The sequence below is a fragment of the Acomys minous genome (genome assembly GCF_964271855.1).
Source record: "Acomys minous genome assembly, chromosome: 19".
NCBI classification, from domain to species: Eukaryota; Metazoa; Chordata; class Mammalia; order Rodentia; family Muridae; genus Acomys; species Acomys minous.
In genome coordinates this window covers 13,945,742-13,966,606 of record NC_140499.1, presented here as the reverse complement: position 1 = coordinate 13,966,606, position 20,865 = coordinate 13,945,742, and the positions used below count along the sequence as shown (strand labels likewise).

Below are 20,865 nucleotides of genomic sequence, written 5' to 3'. Positions count from 1 at the left end.
TTGCAAAAGTTTACAAAGGGTGGCTGCTCTCAGTGTTCTTCCTCAACACAGTGCTCAATGTCTTAGCTAGGGCTAAGTGGTTGGAAGACTCTAGAGGCTTTCTCCTAAAGACCAGAAAGCCCTTAGACCTGATAAACACTTCCAGTGGCTTGGCAAGGCACAAATTGAATGCACCCAAGCTGGGGCAGCCACTGTGGAGATCAGCATGAAGGTTTCTCACAGAATTAAAAATAGAAACTAGCATACGGATCTTGCTGCATCATTCTTAGAAACCCAGGGACTCTGAACCAATACACCAGAGACTTATTGCTGTTATAGTCATAATAGGAAAGAAACAGAGCCAGCCTACAGGTCCACCAACAGAGGCGCAAACAAAGGACGTGCATGCATCCACACAATGAAACGTTTTGAGCCATAGTGAGAAGTGAAATAATGATACTTCCAGGAAAATGGGTGGACCTGGAGCTGGTGCCGCCCATGCACTTTGTTAGTATCTTTCAGCTTCATGGACATATAGGAATAACTGGGATCAAATGCTGGGGCTAGATGCTTGGAGGACAGAGCTCATGCAGGGATGAGCCAGTCATGCTAGTGGAGAAAGAATTTGTGGAGAGCATGGTGATAAATAGTGGATGTCAGTGAGTCAGGAACAAACCCTGACCTTGGAGCATATCGTGCAGAATCACATGCTAAACCAAGCCTACGGGAAACTACTTAGCATCAGAGGGCAACAGACTGACAGCTGGACAGGTGGCCAAGAATGTGGCTCAAGCACGTTCAGTCCGGTGATGGCGCAGTTAGCAACACGCTTCCTGTGCATGCATGAGGGCCTGAGTGTGGCCTTCAGATGGCTATGTGAAAAGCTGGGTGTGGCAGTACACACCTGTAATCCCAGCACTGGAGAGACAGGAGGCTAGGGGGCCCTCTGGGGCTGAAGTCCAGCCAGCATAGCGCTACAGGTGAATGCCAGGTCTCAACAAATAAGGTGGAGACTAATAAAGGAAGACACGGAACTTTGCCCTCTGGCCTCCACATGTGCAGGCACATGCATAGGTACATACACATGAACATGTGCACACCACCACCTACACACCTACACACACACACACACACACACACACACACACACACACACACACACGAACATATTCAAACCTAGAATGTTTCAAATTACAGTAAATCTCGATAATGTGATACAACAAAGTATGTCACAAGCTATATGTTAGTGAGGCGCTGGCCAGGATGTTTAGCACTTTATCCCTTATATATATATATATATAAGCATGGTTTATCTGGAAAAGCGACTGGCCACAATTCACAGTGCCCTTCAGTACTAGGCTTATTAGAATGTAAGGACTTCACAGGCATGATTGGGCCTTGAGCTGGGAGGGAGAGTGCTAAAGCGAAGGAGGTTCCTTCTGTTAAAGCCTGGAGGAATAAGAGGCAGAGGCCAGGGAAGTGCGTTCAGATTGCAGTCTTCAAAACAGCTCTCTGAGAAAACTCCCAGGAGGCGCCTGAGCGACCCCCAGAACAAAGGCAAGGGCTGGCTTCTTAGAACCATTTAGGGGTGCCAGGAAGTATCACATCACATGATTCCCTTCAGCACAGTGTATGTGACAATGACCTTGAAGGAGTCAGGTACCAGGTAGAGCCATAAATGAGGAGCTGATGCTGAGCCACATCTAAGACAGGTCCACACCTCTCTCCCAGGGGGAGCAGCTGGGTGGTGTGGCCTGACTCAAGCTATGGGACTCTGGCCTAAAGAAACAGACCCACATTTTAACAGACCCCATTCCAGAACCAAAGCAACACCTCAGCTACCTTCTGGGCAACTGCTGAGTGCCGTGAAGGGGAGGAAGAGAAGAGGCGAACTAGACACCACTTTTGTTCTGTTTCTGAAGTTCACCAGATGCCCTAAGCTAACTTAGAGGCTGGGAAGTCAAATCTTCAAAGGTTCTTGTGAGAAGTGTTACCCGAAGTGCTACCCTAAAACAGGAAGCAGAGATTAGTGTGCATGTCTGTACAAATGCAGATTTGATCATCCAAAACACGATGTCATAATAGGCTCCCAATGTGCTTCAAGCTGGAAATGCATCTTCTTAACCCGAAGAAACACGGCCTTTCTCCCTCCCTCCCTCCCTCCCTCCCTCCCTCCTTCCTTCCTTCCTTCCTTCCTTCCTTCCTTCCTTCCTTCCTTCCTTCCTTCCTTCCTTCCTCAAGAGTTCACTATGTAGCTTTTGCTGTCCCAAGGGCTAACTATGAATGAAGACCAGGCTGGTCTTGAACTCACAGGGCTCCGCCTACCTCAGCACCCCAGTGCTGGGATTGTTTCATCTCTCTTGGCAGTCATATACTCTGCGCATATATATTCCACACGTCTCAGATCCATGGAGAACATCGTCATGGAAGTCACTAGCTATTATCAGCACATGTTGTGGACCCAGAGGACTGTGCTCCTGGCCCAGGGTTTCCTGTCCTGCTGCCTCGATAACACCGTCCTGTACTCTAAATGCCTAACTGTGCAGAGTGTTTGCAGAAAGTCAGGGGAGCCAGGTTCCTAAGATAAGCCTCATTTGTTAGGACCCTAATGTGGGGGTCCCTTTCACAGAGTTGCAAGAACTGACTGGCACCCTGTCCACTCTTCCCCTGCTTCTGCCTCTATCTCTGCCTCTCTCTGTGTCTGTCTCTCTGTCTCTGTCTGCCCGTCTGTCTGTCTGATCTATGTCTTTGTCTCTCAGTCTCTCTATCTCTCTCTCTCTTCATGTGTGTGTATGTGTGTGTGCATGTGTGCGCACACGCATGTATGTGTGCACACATGTACCTCCCTTCTCCGTTTTGGAAGTCACTACCACTTTTATTTTGCTTGAGTTTCTTCCCCTACACTTTCCACCAGCAACCATTCTGTTTTTAAATGTTTGCTGTGTATATTTATTATATGCGGCACTGTGTAACACTGGGAAATTTCGGTGCAAGTGTGTACTGTATGGCATCCATATCCATCCATGTGCCTCCTCTTTCTCTCCTCTCCTTCCTGTCGGTCTCCTTTGTCTCCTAAACTGTTCTGGTCTACTTTCCTATAAACACACATGATCTTCATGTGTACTGTTGCTCCTGTTCTCTCTGCCTGCTCCCACTCTAATTTGATTCTACACAGAGTGCACTGTCATACCTCAGGAGCTGCCCTACTTGCAGCAACTGCATTCAATGTCACTTCCCTCACAGGCACCCATAAGGGGTGTGTGTGTGTGTGTGTGTGTGTGTGTGTGTGTGTGTGCGCTGAACACTCAGAGTAGCTATCAAAACAACCTCCATATATAGCATGCATGCACATATGCACACAGATGAGTGTACACACACACATACACACACACACACACACACACACACACACACACACACACACTCTGTTGAAACTCCAAAGTCACAGCTTACTCTAAACACTTCTTTTTACTTTTGATCTACTCCCCCCAGATTAGCTCAGCCATGACCCAGGAAAGCGCTCTGAGTAGGGCAGCTGGGTGTCATCAAGATCTCATCTCTGCCCCTTGGAGAAAAATCAGAGAGCATGTGAGAGGGCCAGAGAGTCAAGCTGTGCTAAGGATTCACTGCTGCTCCCAAGGAGGCATGAGGTGATAATGCTCCCTCAATTTTTATTCTTTTGTGAATTTCCTTTTGGATCTATCAAACAGGGCACTGAGATGAGCCCTCTTCTTCCCAGAGTCTCACAATTGAAGGGAAGCAGCCATAATCACCCCTAGGTTAAAGGAGCTAAGAGCCAGCTGGAGAAGATAAGAACACACCTCTGTGCTTAGCGGTCTTACTGGATGCTACACACAGGTACAGTACATGCGCACGGCCTGAGATGGGCCACGGGCCACACAGCACCACCACAGTGGACTCCTTATTCTATACCCTGGGTGACAGAAGTCTCCACACCCAGGTTTCTGAGAAATAAGGCAACAGGGCTGACAGTACCCATGGTGACTCATGCCGCTGATGCCTGTGTCTGAGTGTGGCAGCCGGTGCACACAGACCATAAATTGTAGTGTGTGCCTCTCCAAAAGTGGGCAGAGGTGTGCCGAGGGTCATAGGTGTGTGCGTGTGCAGGGGGACGGTCAGGGGCGGTGAAGCAGGCCTAGATGTCAGCCTTCGCAAACTGTGTCAGCTGCAACAGGTTCACCGGGCAGCTTCAAGATTCCATTTTCTCATTAAGAACAAATGGGGGGCGGGGCAGGGGAGAACAAACAGGGGAAGGATGTTCATTTCATGTAGTTGCCAGGAGTCGGAAATGGGGTGTCATTGATGAAAGCGCCTGGTGGCCTGCAGGACAGCCACGCCCTGCCTGTCCCCCACTCCACACACACTGCCTTCTTTTGACTTTGACTGTAGCACATGTTGGGAAGGAGGGTGGATCCTTGTCCCAAGGTATTAGTGAGGATTAAAGAGATGACGTAGTATCCAGAATGAGGTCGGCACCAGAGACTCAATAAACATGAGTCCTGAACAAACCTGAAATATGATAAAGATCTCCTTTGTTATTTTAAACTTTTCTCCATGTAATACATTTTGAGTATGTTTCTGTCCTTCCTCAACTTCTACCAGATTCTCCCCACCTCCCCACCCATCCAACTTTGTATTTCTCTCTTTCAAAGAGAGACAGACAGACGGACAGACAGAGGAACACGTACCCACCACACTGTTGACCCGCAGAGGCGTACCGGGCGCTGCACAGTGGGTAGAGAGCTGGTAGATACAGAGAAGCAGAGTGGTTTGTGCGCTATAAAGTGAGATGGAACTGGAGAGGCGATGGTAGTGAGGATCACCCTAGTATGAGTCCCCTCCTCTGCCACCTGAGGCCATGGCGAGGTCCTGGCCCATGCTGCCACAGAGGGCCACTCCTGCGTCTGTGGCCCTCAAACAGCAGCATTCTATGTCAATGTCAGTGGTCCATGTTACCACCAAAGGCCAGGAGGATGTCTCCAGTCTAGGCTGCCTCGTGGGGCCATCTTGATGCACTTGGGAGAACTAAGCAACATGGGAGAGCAGCCCCGCGGGTAAGAGAGTGGAAGACCTGTCCCTGCCTCTCACTGGCTACAGCACTTGGGAGAGTGGGCCCTGCACCTCCCCTGGGTGGGACAGTAGAGCTGGCTCTAGTAGCATGAGCACAGGTAAGCCAGCCCCAATGGTGTAAGCCGGGGATAGCCAGACCCACCCCTCCCTTGCCAGCTGCCACAAGCAGGAGAGCTGTCCCTACCCCTCATGTGGGCAGAGCTGGCCCTGGTTAGGTGAGCACAGAAGAGCAGGTGAGCTGACTAACTCAGTTTCCACTCAGACTTGGATCCAGGGCTTTGAGTTGGCTCAACCCCAATACCTATCCCATCTACGACCTGCTGGAGTGTGTGAAAGAGCTGGTCCCTACACATCCAAAGCTGCAGGATCTCCAGAACACAGAACAACAACAGGCTATCTGAAAGGATGTGTGGTGAGGATCCAATATTGATGATATATCAGAAACCAGAGGCCTCAAACCACACCAATGTCTCATTGCAACAAACATTTGCAAGTAGAGCTGTTTGGGCAAAAGGACGTACTGCAGCTTCCAGGACAAATATTTTAAAATTATATATTTATTTTATTGTTATTTTTATGTTTATCTTTTGCTTTCTTTGGGGGGGTTGTGGTGGCAGAGGGCTGATATGGAGGGATGGGGAGATGTGTCAGATTGGGGTGCATGATGTGAAATTCACAAAGAACCAATAAAAGGTAAAAAAAAAAATGCACAACTGAGGGATATTTAGGCTGTTTCCATGTTCAGGCTATTATGAATAAGGCTGATTTGAACATGGTTGAGCAAATGTTCTTGCTGTGTGGTGGAGCATCTTCTGGGTATATTCCAAGGAGTGGAATAGCTGGGTCTTGAGGAAGCCTTATTCCCAGTTTTCTGAGATAGCACCAGATATATTTCCAAAGTGGTTGTACTAGTTTGCATTCCCACCAGCAATGAAGGAGTGTTCCTCTTTCTCCACATCCTTGGCAGCATGTGGTGTCACCTGAGTTTTTTATTTTAGCCATTCTGATGGGTGTAAGATGGAATCTCAGAGTTGTTTTGATTTGCATTTCCCTGATGATTAAGGAGGGTGAGCATTTCTTTAAGTGTTTCTCAGCCATTCGATATTCCTCTGTTGAGAATTCTCTGTTTAGTTCCATGCCCCATTTCTCAATTGGATTATTTGGCTTGGTGATGTTTAATTTCTTACTACCCAGCTATTAAAAACAAGGAATTCCAGAAATTTGTGGACAAATGGATCGAACTAGAAATTATCATAATGAGTGAGCTAACCCAGAAGCAGAAAGAGTCAAATGGTATATACTCATTTATATGTGGACACTAGCGCAAGGGATATGTCCCATGAAAGTCTTCACCTACCAGGAAAGTGGGACAGAGGGGAAGACTTCCTATTGGGACTCTAGGTGAGAGAAGCATGGGAGAATGGTGATATAGAAGGATCCAGAGGGTCCTAGAAACCTACAAGTAGAACATTATGATTAGCAGATCTGGGCCCAGGGGTTCTGCTCAAACAATGACATCAGCCAAGGACAATACGTGCAGTAAACTTCGAACCCCTACCCAGATCTAGCCAATGGATAGGACATTCTCCACAGTTGAGTGGAGAGTGGGGACTGACTTTCACACAAACTCTGGTGCCCCATATTTGACCACGTCGCCTGGATGGGGAGACCTGGTGGCACTCAGAGGAAGGATAGCAGGCTACCAAGAAGAGACTTGATACCCTATGAGCATACACAGGGGGAGGAGGCCCCCCTCAGTCACCGTCATAGGGGAGGGGAGTAGGGGGAAAGCAAGAGGGAGGAAGAAGTGGGAGGATCCAAGGGATGGGATAACTATTGAGATGTAATATGACTAAATTAATAAAATATATTTTAAAAACTGCACAAAAACAAAAATCAAAACAAACAAAAACAAAAACAAAAATGCCAAAACAAAACAAAACAACCCACCAAAACCCCATAGTTCTCCTTTTGTATTGGCCAATTGCTCCTAGGCATAGGGCCCGCCCTGGCGTGTGCTTGCTGTACAGAGTGACTCTCTATTGGAGAAAACTGACTTTTCCTTTGCCAAAGGCTATCAACTGTAGACAGACTCTTGCTGAGGGGTAGGAACCCATGTCCATTTTTTCCTCTCTCAGTTCTGGGACTCTGTCTAGCTTAGACCTGTGCAGGTCCTGTGCGTGCTGCCACAGTCTCCGTGAGATCACACAGGCATCGGTCCTGTTGTGTCTGGAAGACGCTGTTTCCTTGGACTCATTCACCGTCTCTGGCTCTTACAATTTTTTCTGCCTCCTCTTCCATATAGATCTCTGAGCCTTGATGGGTCTGATGTTTTTTAATTACATGTATTTATTTGGTGTGTATGTGTGTGTGTGTGTGTGTGTGTGTGTGTGTGTGTGTGTGTGTGTGTGAGCATGTGAGTGCACATGTGTCATGGTGGGTACACACATGGAGGTCAGAGGACAGGTCGTAGGAGTCACTTCTTTCCTTATACCACATGGATCCTAGGATTGCACTCATGTCATTAAGCTTGGTGGCAAGTGTTTTTACTCACCAAAATGCATTCCTGGCCCACTGTAAAGGATGCTGGAGCTCACTGCATGCTCAGGTTCTCCTGGAGTTTGGCGTGCTCTCCATCATCTCTTATCTGACACCTTATCACATACCATTGACTTAAAGTACACAGCCTGTCACAATCTCACTCCCCCTCCGAATAGTCTCTATGAAGGATGGAGGCTGGCACCCTGTATTTGTTATCCTCCGCACTGCTGTGGCAAGACACCTGAGAGGAGGCAGCATGAGGAAGGGAGGGGCTGTTGTCTCCGTTTCCAGTAGTTATTAAGGGCATGAACGGCAGTAGGAACGTGGGTGGCTGATCACACGGTCTACACAGTCAACAAGCAGGGAGCAGAGGAGAAGAGGCAGTAGGGCTGAGCTCCAGGCTCAGAAACTGCCCCTGAGTGACCCATTCCTCAGGTGAGGGTGCTCCAACGAGGGTGCTCCACCTAAGGGCTCCACAGCTCTCCAAACTCCACCACCACCCAGGAACCAGGCAGTCAAATACACGAGTCTGCGGGGTCATCTCACAGCCCAACCACAGCAGGGTTTAGAGGACAACACATAGGGTAAAGAAATGAAGTTATATTAAAACAAACAAACAAACTATCCCAACACTTGCCAGTGTAGTAAAACAATATAAAAGTCACATACAACCAACTGGATTAGACTCACAACCACCCAACATATTTCAGGAATACTAGAACACTAGTGCAAACCTACTTGTCACAAACCACAGGTTCTACCCCCACCCCTACCAGGCAACTAGCAGAGAAGACATGGACGGCAGGAGTGGCTGGGAGCTGAGGAGTCAACACAAACTCTTCAAGAGCTGTTGGAGGAGAAATGAGCAGACTAAGTAGGAGTCCCTGGCCTCCACTGTGAGAACAGGTTGCTGCGGGGTGAAACATGCCTCGGGCAATGTTGGGGTGACCCCTGGATCAGGCATTTGTCACCACCCAACAATCCCAGAAGGTCTTCTATCAGCCTTGTCCTACCACCTCAGGCCCTAAGAGCTCAGACAAGAGAAAGTCCACGAACTCTCAGTTTATAGGAGAGAGAAGGGACTAATTCCCAGAATGCAGTGGCAAGGAAAGACAGCAAAATTTAGCTGTGTGGATGGACAGACATGTTCAGGATGTACGCGGCCATAACTCACAGGCTGTTTTTCAGCAAACTTTTTCTACAGAAGTAGGAAGACTACAACAACATTCTGAAATAATGATAAAAATACAGTATAGTAAATACACGAACCAGGAACATAGTCATTTATCAATCATCATCATTATCAAGCATTATGCACTGCACATAATTATATGTGCTTGACTTCTCCGTGACTAGATTCTGGGTACTTCTGTTTATACTATCACCACAAACAAGGGAGCGGTGCGTCGTGCTGCATAGCTACAGCGTTATGGGATATGAGGTGCTTTGCGTGTCCAGTACTGTCACACATGACCGCTGCCACATGGGTGGTCCACGGTGGACCAACATTTTCCCACCCTTCTCCCGCCTTCCACCCCAGAAGTTCAGCAGGCACTCCTCTTCCATCCTTGCTCCTCACAGTGAGCAATTTTAGATGTGCTCAGTTCTACAGCCTATGTTTCTGTCTGGCGGTGGTCCATGGCCGCTTGCTACCGAAAGTGTGGGTTGTGAAATCACAGCCTCATCCGGCAGTTGCCAGCAAGGTAATGGCTCCACCTCAAGATGCCCTGCTGAGGTGTGTGCTTAAGTTTGAGGTGCTTTTCTCTAGCCAAATTTCTAGGGCTCCTATGGAAATTAAGAAACAAGACAAATACGTACTTCACTTACTAAAACCTAGTAGACAAACCACCTTGTCTTTGTATCAATGAAGAATGGTATTCATGCACATAAGACTGTTCAAATGCAGGCCTGCTTTGGAGAGGGGGTAAGATGGATGGCATAGTGGGGGTCTCATAGAACAAATATCCAAAACCCAGTTTAGCCCATTTTCACCATTATATAAATGGGTGGTTCCTTCATCTACCCCATTGGCACTGGTCTTTGTAACTGCTGTTGGTCTCAAAAGGTGGAGTCTACACCTGTGCCCTGATGTGAAGGGAAGGACTTCAGACTGTCCGTAGACTCTGTATCTATCCAGATACGGAGTGGACCACTGCTTTGGTCCACTCCTGAAGTAAGAGACACTCTATTTAGAGAACACCAAGGCTTCCATGGAAATAGCATCCTGGCATAGAGATCTCTTTGGTTCATCAGAAACTACCAATGCCCAAAGCTCTGCTCTCACAGAGTGTTAAAGGAGAACTGACAACAGGGCCAGAGAACTCATCCAAGCTCTGTTCAGAGCCCAAGTGGGTTGTTCACAAAGGAGGGCGCGCGCAGGAGCTGCTCTTCATTTTTTATGCCAAGTATTCTTAACTCTATGCTCGATTTTATTTCATCACCTTCCTGCTTCTATCCCCCACCACATGATGTGGATAACCAGCCCGCCCCAAAATATGCATGCAACTACTCCACCCCAACGTGTGTACACAACTACCCTGCCCCAATATATTAACCGAATTACAGTTTTCATATTGATTGCCCTGGGTCAGGAACGGCAAGTCGTTCCATGTTAAATAATTTAATGTTAGAGGAAATTTTTGTCATTTTGTAAGATGTGTGTATTTTATTTTGCCAGATAATGATAGTTATATAGTCATATGTATACTTCTGCCTTGTTTGATACAATATTTTAAGAATGAGAAAATAAGTAAGAAGAAAGGTATCCTTTTTTTTATTTCACATAAACTGGTTATTTATTAGCATGGACCGTTGAACAGTGGCTTCCAGCATGCTGGGAGTGAGGGGAGAGAGCTGGCAAGCAGTGGGTCTCGCTTCTTCGACCCGTTCTTGTTGAAGCCCCACTTGGCAGAGAAGCCATGAATAGGATTGGCCTTCATAGTCCAGCATCGGCTTAGTCTGCATGGCCACCCAGTCACGATCAAAGGTATGAGGGATGGGGCCATACACATGGCTCTTCTCCCAGATCAAAATGAGAGCAGTGAAGCTGATGAAGAACATGGCCACGCCCACAGCTGCCTTCCACTCACTGGTGCTCGTGTGGTGCTCATGTTTGTCTCATTGAAGCTCTCATTAAACTGGCTTGCTGCGGCACAACTGGACTTCCTCATCCCTGGACAGGCTGCTCCCTCCAGTCGGGCTGCTCCTTCTCCTTCAGGGCCTTCTGCCTGGCAGACAGCATCTTGACATGGGCCACAACAGGCAACGGCTAGTCACGCCGATCGACATAAGTAGGGGGAGCACAGTCTTCACTCGTCACAACACTCCCATGTGCTTGAACACACACGGAAGTGGAAATGGCTCTCTTGCCAGTTAGGCTAAGTGCCCTGGTAGCCAACGTTCTGCCACCGCTGCCCTGGCCACAGCCGCGACTGTCCCGGCAATAGCCGCAACTACCCTGGCAATAGCCCCGACTCTCTTCACCCCGACTGCTTGCAGCCAGAAGAGTACGGCCACACTGGAAGAGCCAGTATTATTCTTATTGTTTGTTTGTTTGAGACAGGGTCTCTCTGTGTAACCCTGGCTATCCTGGAACTCACTCTGTAGATAAGACTGGCCTCAAACTCAGAGATCCTCCTGCCTCTGTTTCCTGAGTGCTGGGATTAAAGGCGTGCCCCCACCACACAGCAGAAAGGTATTTTTAAATATATGATTTATTTTGGCATTCTTAGATCACATGGTTTGTTTATTTTCTGTAAAATTATATTAGTGGAAATAAAAACGACTGAGGTAGTAATAAAAGGTTACTGGATTGTATGATTTAAAATAACTAAATTATTCTGAAAATTAATAAAACTCATTTAAATTTATTGTGACTTTTTCTAAAATGATGACTAGATAACAACAGTGAAACATTTTAGGTGAAGTAGATGAGTTTGTTTTATTAAATAATATTACCACCTAGCAATAATAGTTGAAAGAGTATATGATATTTCGACTCAAGGAACATTGAATATATTTAAGGATTAGGGTACTGATGGGACAAGGTTCCAAATAGTTTAATAATAGAGTGTTCTAGAAATGGCTTTGGAGTTAGCAAATATGAAAGAACAAAAAACTAAAATTTAACTCCCCCCCCCCCAATACTACATACAAAAGCAAATTCCAGATGTGTTAGGACATAAATCTTGAATAGGAAAATGTTCCAGTACTGTAAAATGCAGGTACATTTCTGTCTAGTCCTATAGTATTCAAAGATGTCAGTGTGTGTGTGTGTGTGTGTGTGTGTGTGTGTGTGTGTAACATTTGCATGTTTTACATATCAACATTAAAGCTATCTATCTGACTAAAGGTACAATGAAATAATTAAAGTATGTTTTAAACTAAGGTAAATGTAGACATAAGGCTAAGTAATTATTGATACACACAACACGGCTTGGAAAAAAGATGAGTGAGGGACGGAGGGGTTATTGGCCATATAAAATGGCCAATAAATGAATTCTAAAACCTTTATCAGCCATACAAAATGGCCAAGAAACAAATTCTGAAATCTTCGTTACCTTTGTAACTAGAGAAACATAGATAAAACAGTATTTAAAAAAAAAAAAAGAAGTCTTTTAAATTGTGGTTGAGAATTTGGGGGGAAGCGATGCAGGTCTGGCTAGATGCTCACGGGAACTTGCTTGCTGGGTTAGCCTGATGAAGTACGCTCAGGGCCTGGGAACCAGAGGGAGGTGAAAGGAGAGAGATGGCCCCACAGAGATGTCCTCAGCGCCCCACACACACATGCCACCCACCCACACAATAATAACAAATACATCTTTAAAACCATGGAAGAAGATTTAAAAGTTATTAGAAGAACTGAAACCAAAATCTTACTCATAAGCCTGGAGAGTCCAACCTCAGCCAAACATTTGCTCTTACTTACACTTTCCCTAAAAAACAGTGTCTTCATTAAAGTTTTACTTTTTAATAATATAGAGCTATATACCATATAATTTTAATTTATAAAATACTTTTTACAATTATCATCTCTTTTTCCACTGTTATATCTGCTTGTGATTTATCGTTTATTTTTCCCAATCCACACAGACTAAAGTTTGTTTAATTTATTGGCCTATTGAAAAGACAGACTCCAAGATTTAAATACCATCATTTTCTGCTTTTTATTTCAATAGTTCCTGCTTTGTTGTTCATTAATATCTTTGTCTATTTCATGCTTGTTTGGATGTTTTTAGCCATTTAATGAGATGGAAATGCTAATTACCCCGATTGGATTCACACACTGAATACACATATCAAATTACCACAGTGCACCCAATAAACATGTGCAATAACGTTTTGAATAAAAATATAATTTTTCATGCAAATGTTTGGTTTATTATTTCTTCCATCCTTAAAAATAACATTAGCTAAACTTATGAATTTTCCTGTGTAAATTAATAACCATAACCTGTACCTTTTGGTGCATATTGATTTAATAATCACTTAGACTTTCAGTTCTTTGATAACCATTTTTCAACAGTGCCTTATCTTGTGATTTGATTATTTTACATTTCTAGTTTCATCGCATCATTGTCAAAGAGTAACAATGGTGCTTTTTTGGCTTTAAGCTTTCTTGTAGCCTAGACATGAGTGACTTTCTTAACTTTGCTTTGTTGTGCGTATGCACGAGTATGTTCATGTTCATACGCATGTGGAGGGGTGTGTGTGCGTGCGTGTGCTGGGTGGCTGGGGAGCCTCATCAATCCTCTTGTGTTACTTCCTGAAACAGGCTGTCTCTCTAGCCAGCTTCCTCTGGTTTCCACTGTGCAGGCACTTGCATGGATGCAGGCTGCCACACCAGGCCAATGTTTTATACCAGATCTGGGGATGCTAACTCTGGCCCTCGGGCTAGCTTGGCAAGTGCTCTCTCCACTGAGACACACCACCACCCTGATAGCATCCCTTGAATACCAACCCTGAAGGTGGGTGCAGTCCCCCGCGGTTCAACCAGGCTGTCATTCATAATGTTCAGTGCCTCTGTGGTTCTGTCTCATCAAAGTCTCAAAGGTATAAGAAAACCTACCATGACTAGTTTTTAAAAATCTAGGACGTAAAGCCCTTTGATTTATGCATTTCGATTTATATATGTAGTTGCCCGTGAGGTGCGGAGGTTCCAGCTGCGTTGTGGGATGAACACACTGACAATGTGAAATATGTGGCTTTTCGTTTTTACTCAGACACCGTTATTCGCAGTTTTGCATTTTGCCTATTTTTATTTCCCCTTCCGCTACATGTACTTTTTCTGTATTGTTCTATTTTAGGTGTATGTCTTATAAACAACCGGAAGCTTGATTGTATTTTGAGGCTCAATCTGAAAGACCTGACACTCAATTTTTTAGATTTATTGTAATAAGTATTAACATTTGTGCTAGCTTTTGCCATGTTGACTTGTATTTATGCTGTTTTGATATATATTTCAGATGTTATCAAAATGAACTCTGCATTTTGAATACCATTCTTTAAAAAATTTTTGACTCTCGTGTTGTAGTTCAGAGTCACACTAGCCAGAGTGAGGTCATCCGTTCCCTTAGATATTAAGTGCCCTGGTCTATCACACAGGTTGGGGGAGGGGTCTGCACTAAGGGAGCCAAACAGAGTCCCTCCATTCAGGGGTGTTTCCTTTTGAAAGACAAGAAGAAACAATAGCAAAGCAAACAGCAAATATTTGGGCCTTTGGTAATGACTCAGGGGCCACTTGCATTGTGAGGCAAGACCCAGTTCTTAGATGGGAAAGGCTGATTATTTAAAGACCAGTAATGGCCCTCCTTTCACAGGGGTGTCAGAATACCCTTCTGGTGCCACGCAAAGGCCCCGAAGTGAGGAAACTCAAAAGAAGCGGGAACACAGCATGTGCCAAGAGAACACACGTGGGGTCATGCTCGGCAGCCATCCCGTGTCTGCGGGGATAAGCAACGCTGATGGCAGTTTCCTTGGCGATCTGTGGCGTTTCTGGTACTCTCTGCTCAGTTGTAGAATTAGTGTGGTGTCTTCCCAACGCCAACCACCCTGGATCTTGAAAGTTTCCCTTCTACAACGACTTGATCAAACTCAAAATACCCAATTGGAGCTTGAAATTTCTACCAAGTATAATACTTTCTAAAACAAAGGGCTGTCTATATATATATATATATATTTGCTTGTATTTTGGCATCTCCTAATTTGTTACTTAGCAAAATTTTTCCTTGTTAAATTTTCCCCAGTAAAAGATATGTCTTCGTGAATATCATGTTTTTTGATAAAAGGGGGTGGGGGTAGCAAATGCCTGGGAGTCCATTTGGGTGTCATGAAAGCTCATGTGGGGAATAATTACCTCGTTATTCACCGCGCTCCTAAAGCTCCAGTTCAAGAACCGCATGCAATTTTTGGCTCTTTCTATATAAAAAAGATTGCCAATTTGGAGCGAATCCAGAGAGCGCCACTAATGACACGCAGCTAAAGGCAGTCCAAGAGAAGGGGGAGTGAGCTGCTGGGAGATCAGAGAGCTGCAGAGACCGAGAAGACTACAAGCCAAGGGGAGAGAAAGTGCTTCAGATGAGGATTGCTTTCTGCTGGGTCCAGACACATATATGTGCACCTTAGAAAGAATCGCATCTTAAAGCACACATAACCGAGCATGCCTAAGAGTTGCACATTCAATCTGAGAGTATACCAGAGATTGGCAAAATGGTAGACAGCGCTGGAGGATCCAGAACACTGTTGTGGTCCTGCTAAATACCTCAGGCGATGAGGTCTGAAGGTGACAAAAATTTCAACCGAAACACTGTGCAGGCACTGGCAGTACATGAACTGGCACAAACAAGTAGACTCTCAAACAATTATTTTTAAAGACTTTATGGCACAGCACAGTGTGCCACACTAGCTTATATAGGGGCCTGAGGTGAAATACCCTAAGCTAAAGGTTTGCCCTCAGAGTGAGTTCAAAGTCACTTAGAAAATTATAAAAAGACAATGTCTCAGAATAGAAAGTACAAAGGTGAGTGCTGGTGCTATGGGTCAGTGGAGAAGCTCTTGTTTTCACATGGAGGCTATGGGGCTCAATCCCCATTGTCAAAAAAGCCAGCTAAACAACATCAGTCACAAAATCACCTTCAGGGTCACCCTTTTTCCTCATAGAAGAGACAGAAAGAATGAGCTCTCACCCCAAGAGAGAGCTGTGGTTTTGGAGGAGACAACATTCATCCCAAACACAAGCTAAACAGGCTTGGGGAGCCAGACAGGTAGCACCAGAGCGCTGTCTCAGGTCCTGAACTTGACTCAGGGTGAACAGTCCTGAATTGAACTCCAGCTTAGGGATCTGGCTGGGCCAAGGAGCATGCTAGCTAAGACAAACTTTCCAAACCGATAGCACAGTAAGCGTCAGCAAAGACTACATCTGTCCTGCGGCTATGTCAACACCCCAAAACATCAGTGTGAAGACAAGCACTCAGTCCTTAGCTGGAGTCAAACGCTCTTCTAAGGTGTGCCTCTAACTGATTGTGTCAACACAACCCCGATTCATCTGCAAAGCATGGCAGGCACTGCATAAACAGGCCTTCAGCCTTCCCCCTGGCTCTGTGTTTCCATCTTTGTCCTAACTTCTGGGATTTCCACCTCCGTGTTCCATTCAACCCCCCGGGGAATGCTCACTCTCTTCAACATGTGCCTGTGTCCATGACCGATCTCTCTGTCCCTGGGTCCCCGCGTGCTTCCTGTCCCCCTGTTCATGTCCCACCTCTTCTATGAGGCATCAAACCCTTTCCCTCTCTGCCGTAGTCTTGTAGTCTTGTCTGCTTATGGTGGGCCTGGGCATAATATTCATTTGTATTTCTTACCTTCTAGTTTATAAATTAAAAACAAAAAACAAAACCAAAAACAAACATTCCTAGATTTTAGTTACTTGCATTTCTCACACTGCCCAGGGAATGCTAAGGATAAAGCAACTAACCTATAGCCTAGTTTTTCTTCTGTTCCTGTGGTAAACACCATGACCAAAGGCAAAAGGGAGGAAAGACTTTATTTCAGCTTCTATTTCCATGTCACAGTCTGTCATTGAGGGAATTCATGGCAGGAGTGGAGGCCATGGAGGGACACTGTTTACTGGCTTGCTCTTTGCCTTGTTCACTAGCTTTTCTTATAAAAACCAGGTTTGCCTGCCTAGAGAGGAGGCCTCCCTCAGTAGGCTGAGCCCTCCCATGTGAATCCTCAGTTAATGGCTGTTCCTACTAGGCATCCCACAGGCCAATCTGATCTGGACAGTCCTGCAATTGAGAGCCCCTCTTCTCAAGTTATGTCAAGTTGACAATAAAGACACAGCAGCACAGCCGCTAAGGCCAGTGTGTTAAGTCGGATGTGAGAGGAGGAAAGCCACCAATGAAGGAAATGGTGACACTGAATAAACCTGCCAGTTAGGGAAATACTACCAGTACAAGTCCTTGTGTGTGCTACTTGAGGAAAATTATAAAAGTGGAATGATGTGCAACTTAAAATATTAAAGCGGAGAGACTGGCAAGAGGCACCACAGTCACCAGAGCATGCTTTATAAAGCTCACTTCTTCTGGACCCTTGTCTCTGATTGATCTTTAAAAAAATTTTTTTTTATTCACGTTACATCCCAATTGTTATCCCCTCACTCTTATCTTCCCATTCCCACCCTTCCTCACTCTTCTGCCCCATTCCTCTTACTAGACCTCTGACAGAAGGGGCCCACCTCCCCTACCATATGACCACAGCCTATCAGGTCTCATCCAGATAGCCTGCTTCCCCTTCCTCTGTGTGCCACTGGGCCTCCCCACCAAGGGGAAGTGATTAAATCAGGGGCACCAGGTTCATGTCAGAGGCAGTCTCCACTTTTTCCACAACTGTGGAGAATGAGCTGTTCAATGGCTAGATCTGAACAGGGGGTCTAAGTTTACTGGGTGCATTGTCCTTGGTTGGTGCAACAGTTTGTGAAGGACCCCCAGGTCTAGATCCTCTGGCCTTGATGGTCTCCTTACGGGGCTCCTGAACCCTCTGGGTCCTTCTACCCCCCCTATTCTTCCACACCACTCTCAGTGCTCCACCTGAAGTCCAGCAGTGAGTCCCAGCATCTGTCCTGATCCCCCAACTTCTGACCTCAGCCTATAAGGTCCCATCGAGATAGCCTGCCTCCCCTTCCTCTGTGTGCCCACAAGGTCACCTGCCAAGGGGCTTCACTGCTCTTATAATGCTCCAAGTATCGCATCTGTCTTCCTCAGTGGTTATGTCTCAAACATTTTCAGTTATTGTATTTAATCCTGTTGTGAAGTCATATTTTACTTACTTATTTTCTGTTATACAGTTCAGTCACTTTTCATTTTTTCCAATTAAAGTTATTTAGCTCTTAATGCTCTGAACAAAATCTTAACATATATCCTTTTAGAAAAACCTAGTTTTGTCTCTAATGAGTCCTAATGTTTCTGCTTTCTCCAGATTTATGGAAATCATTTCCTACCTAGTGCCTTGGTGACAGCCATTGTGTTCATGGGCTTCTCTCTTGTCCAGGTCTTACTCTGGAGCCCATCACCTGGCTGATGCAGACATCCTAACACATGCTTTTCAATGATGCTGGACACACTCCATCTTCCTCAGTCTTTAGCTACTAATTGACAGGACTTTAGCTACTAATTGACTCAAAGGCTAGAGTCTTATAGCCACCCAGGGCCTTCTTGGTTATGGGAGAAATAGTTCTGCTGATTTTAGAGAAAATACTTTTTTTTTGATAGTTTGATCATTTTAAAACTGCCACCTACATTATATATTATCTTATTACTTCTTACCAAAACAAAACAAAACAAAACAAAAAAAAACAAAAAATGCAAAAAACAAAACCAAAAATCAAAAACCAAAACCCAAAACAGCTGGAAGAAGCAAATGCTATTATCACTTTACAGATGTATAGTATGAGGTGCTGAGAAGCCAACAGAAAACTGGTGGCTCCCAACATTGCTGTACCAACATGGGAGACAGAAAGCAACAGAAATGTGGAGGGGCACCAGCTTTCTTTCTCCAGGGGCTGAAACCACAGGAAGGCAAAAATCACAGTGCTACCCTGATGACATCCAGTGCCCTCACTTCCCTGGACGGTTTCCCTAGTTGACTGGGTCATTTTTCAGTGCCGGCAAAGCCAGAGATGGTCATCTGAGCCTTTCTGGCATTGTCCACCACAGCCTGTGGCCCTCTGCCCCTTTCTCCCTTCTTGGGGCTCTTGGTGACTGTACTCAGCTTGTCATGACAACCTAAGATAAACTTCAGATCTTAACTTCTTTTACCCACATCTGCCAAAGTACATGTTGCATAAAGTAACACATTCCCAGGTTTCTGGAATCAGACCATGGGGCAGACGTGTCATTCTGGCTCACATGGCTGTCCACCTTGGGAATAGGAGAAAAGTAGGTGACGGTGCTACATGACCTTAGGCAATGTGACTCAAGAACCTTATTATTTAGTGACCATGAAGCTTCGATCCACTCACCTGCTTGGAAAATTCCCCTCATGGAAGTGCGCATTCATGACACAAATGTAGGTTTCACTTGCCATTTATTAATTTATTTGCCCAAACTGAAATTTCCATTTATTCAATTTGGACAACTCCACTCCCTATTGTATGGTACGTCTGAAACTGCTGTGTTCCTAAATGTACCCAATAAAGGATTTTACAGAATTAAATCCTAATTGTAAAAACATGCTTACAGCTCACACTTTGGTGTGGAGTAATTAGTGTAATTAGTCTTGTGTATAGAACCACTGCCCCGAATGTCCCCGACAGCTGAAAAGCTACCGCCGTGTGCAATGCCTCATGAGCCACTTCGAGCAGACGCCCAGGCAGCTGGTGAATTACCTTTCTGCATGGTTGTCAGGGGAAAAAAACACTAAAGCTTTGGATTTTACACTCTGAAAATAAAGACAGATTGTAATATATTCTTCTACAATAACCTGTGAGCTTGGTTCCCTGAGTGTTTGCATAAATCTGGGGTTACACTCAGTACAACCTGAAGCCAGTGTGACTGGTGTCAAATGGGAGTCGTGACCCAGCTTGAAGGGCACGAGGGAAGACCCCACAAAGCAGGGGACTGCAGTCCCCGAGGGATCTCACTTTGAAGTTGCCAAATACCCAGCTTATAATTTGTGAGGAACCCGACAATACACTTGAAAGGCTTAAATGCAAAGTAACAAAGCGGTGTACTTACAAAAATAATTTCTCACATTACCTCAATTAATTGAAATGTTGTAATGTACCATCTTCAACCAAGAACCCTTTCTTCTCTGAGCCCCTGCATCTTTTCCTTTCACAAACAGCGTCGACTGCAACTAACTTCAGAGTCACATAATCATTGTTTTTATGGAGCCAAGTAACAAAAGGTACAATCAATCATAAATAACAGCATTTTAAAATTCTCATTCCATAAGAATTTGTGGAGTAATTCCTCCTCCTTTGACCCAATGAATAAAAGAAGTCTGCTCTAAACAATTGACTAGAAAGTGAAGATCTGTTTTAGTAACTGGAATATCAGAGACTTGTTAGAAAGTATATACATACCTAATGTATGGGTATACTCCCACAGAAGCATACAGAATATACAGTGAAACAGGCTGCAGAGAAGTAAATACACTGAGATATTTGGAACAGGTGGACCTTTCAAAAAAAAAAAAGGTCCCTAATTATTCCCACACTGTTGAAATTATTTTAATTCTGCATCTCAGCAGATATGTTTCTATGGTGGAAACAGGTGTTCATCAAACGACAGTGATAAAGAGACACTGCAGTCGGGCTTGGAGCCTAGCCCACATCGTGTTGATGACAGATAAATTAGAAAAAAAAAAAACTCCTGTGAAACATCCCACACTTCAGGAGGAGATTACACCTTTTTAAAAGGCAAACATCAAGTTCAATTGCTCATTGTCTGGTGTGTGGTTACGCTGAGAGACGAATCCTAAACATCAATAGCAACCACCAGATGGGCTCTCGAGAGGCCACTCCTGAGCAATCCACCTGCACAAAAAGCAACCGGGGGAGAACTGAAGACGCGCCCCCATCCTGCTCAATTTGGTTCTTTATATTAAGTAGCCTGTGTAATGAAGATCATGAGATTTTGGGGAGGTGGTAGGGGAGAAGCAAAGAACTTTTTATCTCCAAGCATATCTTTGGGGGAGTTCCAGCAGGCTCCTGGTTCTCTGAGAGATTGATTCTGTGTGGGTTTCACATGGGTTCCAGGT

At 45.1% G+C, this 20,865-nt stretch overlaps 1 protein-coding gene and 1 pseudogene across 2 annotated transcripts in view; both read right to left on the bottom strand.

Moving 5' to 3' along the window:
• LOC311590233 (uncharacterized protein) overlaps nucleotides 1-20,865 on the bottom strand; it is a gene marked incomplete at its 5' end in the record, with an annotated part of 618,389 nt that overhangs the window by 312,081 nt on the left and 285,443 nt on the right. The window lies entirely within an intron of this gene.
• Nucleotides 10,410-15,010, bottom strand: LOC311590187 (cytochrome c oxidase subunit 4 isoform 1, mitochondrial-like; annotated as a pseudogene). The gene is made up of 2 exons: nucleotides 14,966-15,010; nucleotides 10,410-11,128 (listed from the first exon to the last, which is right to left on the bottom strand). The product of its transcript is annotated as a cytochrome c oxidase subunit 4 isoform 1, mitochondrial-like (transcript).